Source organism: Convolutriloba macropyga, chromosome 14 (genome assembly GCF_964194025.1).
Source record: "Convolutriloba macropyga chromosome 14, txConMacr16.3, whole genome shotgun sequence".
Taxonomy (NCBI): Eukaryota; Metazoa; Xenacoelomorpha; order Acoela; family Convolutidae; genus Convolutriloba; species Convolutriloba macropyga.
In genome coordinates, this window is record NC_134481.1 from 37,777,107 (window position 1) to 37,784,824 (window position 7,718).

Consider the following 7,718-nt stretch of genomic DNA (forward strand, 5'->3'; position numbering starts at 1 on the left):
CCTCGATTATTATTTATTTCTTTGATTGAAGTTGATACAATTTTTTAGCCAGAGGTATTGGGAAAGAATTTGAAGAGTTCAAGTTTTCTCTGCATGCTTTATCATCTTTGATTCACTTCTTTTCAATGGGATCGTAAAAAACGGCCTTTTTCCAACTAATTGTTGTCTTTTTTTTCTTCCCTTAGGTGTTGTTCACAAAATTTTCGTTGTTGGACATTTTTGATCTTATTTTTGAAAGAAGTGACGTAATTTTTTGTGTTTTGGGGTTTTTGCAGTTTTATGTTTACTTTTTTTGGGCGTCTTGGTTTTTGACCTGTTCAATGTCGGAATTTATTCTTATAAGAAGGCTGAGATTTTTTTTCTTCTGTTTGATCAATTGTTTTAATTGTAATTCAGGAATGGTCCAACTATGTTTTGTTCCTTCATGTGACTAAGACTTTAATCACACGTGACTCACCGCTCTCTCGAAAATGACAATTATCGCTTTCAAAATTTATTTTCCTCTACTTAATTCAAGGAGATAAAATAGACTGATATATGTTACTCTAATTGAGGTAATTGTAGGTTATTTAGAGCCAACTAATAAAAAATGAAGTGAGTTATACAAAATGGAAATCGAAGTCTAAGCAATTAGAAAAATTATCTCTTCTTAGGTCGTATTTTTCATTTGTTCTCTTTTGTAAACTTTAGGACCACGAAGCTCTTGCAGTTGCTCTGGGGCAAATCGAACAGCCATATTCAGGCTTTGGAGAAAAATGTTGAAAACAATATCGAAATCAAGAGAAAAATTAAGTAATTCATCTTATCATGACTAGTCGATCTTAGTGCTTTTAGAGTTTGTTCGCAGCAAAATCCTATTAAATTTTCATTGCGGAAGAGCCCAGACGGAGGTCGAGAATCATTGTAGAGGGTTGCTTCTTAGTGGGCAAGAGTCAGAAACAACCCAAATTGCTGATTGAATTTAGAATTTGATTATCCCTACCCTATTGATGAACGGATTCAAATCTTGCAAGATTCTTGCAAGAATCTTGCAAGATATCAATCAAGGCCGAAAAAATAAATCGGGGTTAAAATGTTTTAAGACACATCTTTGAAGCAAACTATTGTTTATTTAACAAAATACAAAATCTATTTCAATGAGAAAAAAAATTATCCCGGACTCAAAATCTTGCAAGAATCTTGAAAGAATCCTGCAAGTATTTGAGTTCTGGAAAATTTATTTGTGTATAATTGATAGCTGAAACTAACTGAAAACCGAATCAATTGACTGATATCAGTTTTCTTGATTAGCAAAACTAAACATAATTGAATTTTTTGTAAATGCCTTTTAAATTTGAAATCTTGCGAGAATCTTGCAAGTTTCTTGCAAGATTTTGAGTTTCAAATACAACTTTCCAACAAATAAGTAGAGACAACTCGCGGCAATCAGATCCGTCTTTTTTAAGTTCAATTTTCCTAATAAAAGACAAAAACAATCTTTTTCTCATTTTTTATTAAAACGAATTATTTTTAGAGATACTAAGAGTTGGAGTTTTTTGTTACTGATCCTGTCGGTAATTTAGAATGTTTTTGTTGTCGTAAAAAAATCCGATTAATGTGAGGTCTAAATATCTTCTTATTGAGATTTGAATGGAGATGCCTTCAGTTGATAGCTGATGGTGTTAATGCCCTTGAAATTTTGTTAAGTCACCGCTCATTTCTCCTATAGCTGTTTGTTTGTAGCTCTGCCGTAGCCGGTCCCCGGCCCGGATGAGAAAGGAGGGAAACAAAATCAGAACAAACGACAATCTAGAAGACGTTGAATTTTAATTCAATTGGAGACTTTTTCCGACAATTTTATTGCCATTTTATATATAATTTGCTGTTTTGTTTTTTTTGTTTGGAGATAGAATTTGAGCCTATTTTTTGCTAGATCACTGCACATTTCTCCTGTAGCTGTTTGTTTGTAACTCCGCCATTGCCGGTCCCAAGCCCGGAGTTAAAAAAGAGGAGAGGAAAACACCCAAATTATACTTTAAATGGCTCAAAAAAAGTCAGTCTTAACTTGACTTGAGCAAATTATCCGACACAATTTAGCTCGTCTGCCATCGTAATCTAGCCAGGTAACCAAAAAAGATTCTTGCAAGTTAAAAAGGAGGAGAGGAAAACACCCAAATTATACTTTAAATGGCTCAAAAAAGTCAGTCTTAACTTGACTTGAGCAAATTATCCGACACAATTTAGCTCTTCTGCCATCGTAATCTAGCCAGGTAACCAAAAAAGATCTTGGAAGATTCTTGCAAGAAAAATACAAAATCTTGCAAGATTCTCGCAAGAAGAATTCAATTCTTGCAAGAATAATGCAAGATAAATGGAAGAACTTTGCTCATCTTGCAAGATTTCTTGCAAGATCCTTGCAAGATTTTGAATTCTTCGATCACTAGGGTGAGAACCTGCTCAATTTTGCTCGCTATTGAATTAACAATATTGAAAACAACAATGGTGATATCATGGCTGGGCAATTAAGCAATGATTTTCCTTTGTTCAGTATGGAGGGGCATTATCAAGGCCTTTTTAGCTCGCGAGGTGTGAAATATAAAAAATAAATGTCCTCATTAATCGGACAAGATTGGTAAGCATTCTCACCAGTCGAAGTATCCCTTGTAGAATCCATTGGAATAGTCCTTCACATTTTGTGTCCAGATGTTCCAGGGTGCTGCTGGGCCTGAAAACACAAAACCCAATTAATATACCAAACAATTCATGGATTTTGAGATAAAAAAAAAATTTATTGACATTTTTAAAACAATTTTTTTTGAAGAAGAAAGGGGTTAATAGGAAAGATACAAAGCATTGACACCAACGCATCCAGAATGCTTCCAGTTTGACCATTTCAGATCCCCCGCATGTAGACTTTGAAGTAGCTCAGTACTCCATATCCAGTATAGTTGAAACTGTGAACAGAATGGTTGTAAGTGTCCTCATATTCCCCCAAATGCTACTGCAGAATCATTCGTGAATGAGAATCGGATTTCCTCTGATCACATTGGTGGTTGAGTTGTAGAAAATGTCCACCTGAATCAGATCAGTGTTAAACAAAGTTCCATCCAAAATGATCAAACTAGGTTTGAAAAGCTGGAGCAGATTTGTGGGCAGTAACAAAACCAATACAGAAACAAAACTCAATGATGGTGCAAAAATAGTAAGATGGCACAGATATTTTTATGCATCATTCCTTTTTCCGAAGACCATTCCATATGCAATTCCAAAAATATTCCAAAATATGAAGCAAAAAATTTCAAGATTTAGTCAAGAAAAAATTTTGGATTTTTTTAGTTCTTGATTGGTTGACCCCTAATCAATGATACCAGCAGACTCATTTATGTTATAGCTATGTGGATGCAATTATTAAGAAAAAAACTTATAAAAGGTTCGGTCAGCGAAGAATAAAGCTTTCCCATGATCAGAGAGTAAGTGCAGTTACCGAATCAATTTTTTTCTTAAACACAAGAATTCTGATTGCCAATGATCCTAATTTGCAGACTTTGACCAGTTTGATGAACAAACAATTAAACACGCACTAAATTTTTTTTTTCATCATGAACGCGAAGTTTGACCTTGACCAGATGAGACTACGGAGATTTCACAATTTACATATCAAAAATCGTCAATAGAAACGCATATGGTATCCTTTTCATTCGCTCTCTCTCTCTCTCTCTCTCTTTCTCTCTCTCTTTCTCTCTTTCTTTCAGTCCTTTCTCTCTCTCTCTCTCTCTCTCTCTCTCTCTCTCGTTTTTCTCCTCTCTCTCTCTCTCTCTCTCTCTTTTCTCTGTCTTTCTCTCTCCTCCTCTCTCTCTCTCTCTCTCTCTCTCTCTCTCTCTCTCTCTTTTCTTTTTCTTTTTCTCTTCTTCTCTCTCTCTCCTCTCTCTCCTCTCTCTCTCTCCTCTCTCTTTCTCTCCCACCCTCTTTCTCTCTTTCCTCTCTCTCTCTCTCCCCTCTCTATTCTATCTCTTTCTCTCACTCTCTCTCTCTCTCTCCTTTAGGCCTAGCGGCAATCTTCCCGGCGGAAAAAAACAAACTCATTGGCTGTAAATAAAATTTAATAGGAGTTACTGAAACAAGGTTCATTTCAACAAGCATTTTATTTGTAGGAAAAAATTTTAAAAATGTATAAAAGATCACAAATACATAATTACACACATCATTAGTTGAAATTATGTAAACTATTATTTTTTGCCCCCTTTTGAATGAATTCTATACTTTGGATCATTAGATGACAATGAGTTCAGATTTGATTAGATAAAAAATGGTAAAGCATCAGTCCTCAGTTTTTTAACCTTATGAACTGCATACTTTTTGTGAGTTATATTTAGCTGTAAACTAAAGCAAAAACTCAGAAAGAACTACAAAAGAACGACTAATAAAGAAAGACCGTGAAGGTAACAAAATTGTGTAACAACTGGTGTTTTCTCAAAATTTACGTTAAATTGGTTACTATTCTTTTCTCATGACCCTCTTCTATTTAGAATATTGAAGCTGCTTGTAGATTGCAATTATTTTCACTACTTCGTCACAAATTAATTTCAAAAAAGTTTCGAATATTTTGAGAATGCTCCACTTTTTAAGTTCTTTTGGTAGTCTTTTGTTTCAACTTCGTTAAAGACAGTTCTCAACAGGCTATATCAGTTGATATAGTTGGAACTTTTTTACTCACTTTCGTTCATCTGAAACCTGTCAACCTGTATGTGATTCAGATCACACATTTTGAGTTTCGATCCCTTTGTTTTCTTTTTCGTTGTGCTGTCAGTTTGTCTAGTTGACGATAATTTTACTTGGCCTTCTAACGAGGTGTTACAGACAAGTATGAATGTTTTTTTTTGTCGTCGAAAGATTTAGACCACTTTGTCACATCGCGTTTTCAAAAAATATCACTTAGTCTCAATAACATTTTTTGAGTCAATCAAAAATAGTTAAGGATTTTTGTGTGCAGAAGTCATTTCATTATGTTTTGCTCAAATTATACGCTCACTTAAAAATCTAAATAGTTAAGTTGAAATCTAGTCAAAATTCGATAGAGGCTGCTGAATTGAAGTTGCTGCTTCAAAGACATTAAAGTTTGAGATGTAATTTAAAAAAGAATTAGAGGTTGATTTCTGGATCTATTTTGTGTCTGGAAAAGCTAATTGTTCCATACATTTTTTTCTAACCTACAAAAATGCATAAAAGTGGGTTAAATGCCTGTAGTCTTGCTTTTATCAAATTTTCACTCTAGTGAAATGAAGAAATATGATCTGACTTATATTAACCCTTTTTCGAAAGCACGTCTATCCTTTTTAAAGAACCTTTTTAAAAAATTTAACTACTTTCTTTCTAATTCGAATGTAGAGTATCGCTGCTTCTTTTGATATACAATTACACCACAAAAAAGATTATGCGGGCAAGACAATTATGGGCGAATGGACAGCATCATCGAGCCTCCTTGGTGGATGTTGCAGTAGTGTAGCAAAAAAGTATTATCAGATTTGCTCTGCAACTTACGCTACTGACAAATTGACCAGGGTCGAATTGTATTGAATCAGTTTGACCTTGATCAGGTCCGAGCCATACACCATCGGCAATGAGAACACCTTCCTTCATCCCAACAGAGTATGTCTCCCCTATGAAGTCAAGGTCACATACTTCTCCCCCTGTAGCCACCCCCTCAATCACTGAATGTCTAGGCAATGTTGTGTACACTGTTTCATTCCCATCCTCCACAAAGTTCTCTGGCCACGAGAAGTTTTCTGCCGAGTCGATGGTGTAGCCTCCTATTCAACCAATAATTTTTGAACCAAACTGACAGTTTCAAAGTTGTCCACTTTTTGTGATCAAACGAATCACAACAATTAACATCAAAAGAGATATTTAACTATCGCGAGAAACTCGTTTCTTGTTGTAAGTTTTTTCCGTCAATTGTTTATAAACAATTTGCTTTGTCATGCTCTTTCTATCAGTTTTATAGTTGCATTCTAATTGGAACTACCCGAAGCTGGGAGCATAGAAAGATTAAAAACTAGAACATAGCAGTAGTGGATAAAACAAGGGATTCAACCACCAGTAAAATTTGTCCCTTTCTCCTAACGCTAATCGCGCATGTCGAATCGGGCCAAATTTTACTGTTTGTTGGAATCATTGTTTTATCCACTACTATATATTAGCTCTATATTCACTTCTTTTATATTTTAAATCTATCATTTCTTGTCTCACTTAGTGCAAACCACTAGTACAGAGTTAAGCTGGTAATTAACTGTTATCAGACGGATAGTTTGGGTTCTATCCCCACCGACTCCGGTGGACGTCCCCAGATACTAGTATAAAACTAATCAGTGAAACTGCTTCGCAGATGAGACCGTGTAAAAAGCACGTAAAACCAACTTGCGAAAAAACTTGAACAAAAATTGAAAGAAATATTAAAATAATAAAAATTTTCATATATCCCCCAATCAATATTTAATCAATTTAAAACTAAAACTTTCCGTCTCACTTAGCGTAGTGGTTAAATCATCGAGTCTAGTTAAGTTGCCTTAGCAAACGGAAGGTTTGGGGTTCCTTCCTCACTGACTCTAGTGAACGTCCCCCGACTCTGATGAAATACTATAAAACTAAGTGAGATAAAAAAAACCAAATTCACAGTTCTTAGAAAGGATAGTCCCTGCAGTGAAACTGTTTATGGGACACACTGTGATGGGTATACAGTCAAAAACACTGAGATCGGTGGAAACACAATGATTAGTGTTTTTCTATGTCTTCTTGAATATAATACTTATAAACATTCTCTCTGAATTGATTTCTAGTGTGACCATATCTATATCTATGAAGATAAATACATAGTCTACATTTCCTATTTCTAAATCTATATAATGATATATGTTTATAAACATTACACATACTACACGTTAGATATTGATCAGGATCAGAATAATGATATCCCAAATGTTCTATATAATCTTTAACCTTAACCATATTTTTATATACATAACAAGAATATTCTAATTCTTTACAATGATTACAACATTCTTTCCAAGGTTTATTTATACACTTATTGCATTTCAATTTCATTTTTCGAAAAATTATTTTTTGATTATTTCCCTAAAAAAGTACATCATGTCTCAATCAACTAATACTAGTATCATAAACTTCTGCGATGTCTGTAATCTATCCTTTGAATCAAAGAAGGCTTTATACAGGCATCAATCATACGATCTCAAACATAAGGAACTATTGGAGCAAATGTTTGAGTCTGAAGAAGAGGAAATCTCGGAGAGGGTGTATAATTTGGATGAAGATGATTATATTATTGAAACTAAACCAGCCACCAAACCTAAAACTAAAACTGAAGAGGATATCTACACCAGAATTAAGTATGAATGTAAGAATGTCATGAAGAATTTAGAAGTAAAGTAGCTCTAACTACTCATTCAATAATCACAATCGCATGTATCTAGAAAACACAGAAGACTTCGATATAAACTCAAGTCAGAACATGAGAGAATTTTATATTACTGATAAAGGTGGGAATTACATTGAAGACATAGACGAAGCAACTAATTACTCTTTAGAAGAAATTAAAACTGTTACCAGTTTCGTAAATTTAAGAGTTTTAAATATAAGATCTCGGCTGAATGTGATTATAAGAAGAGAACCAAAGAAGAAGTTAAAACTACTTTCAATATCAGTATTGAAAAAATATTTTTCAATAC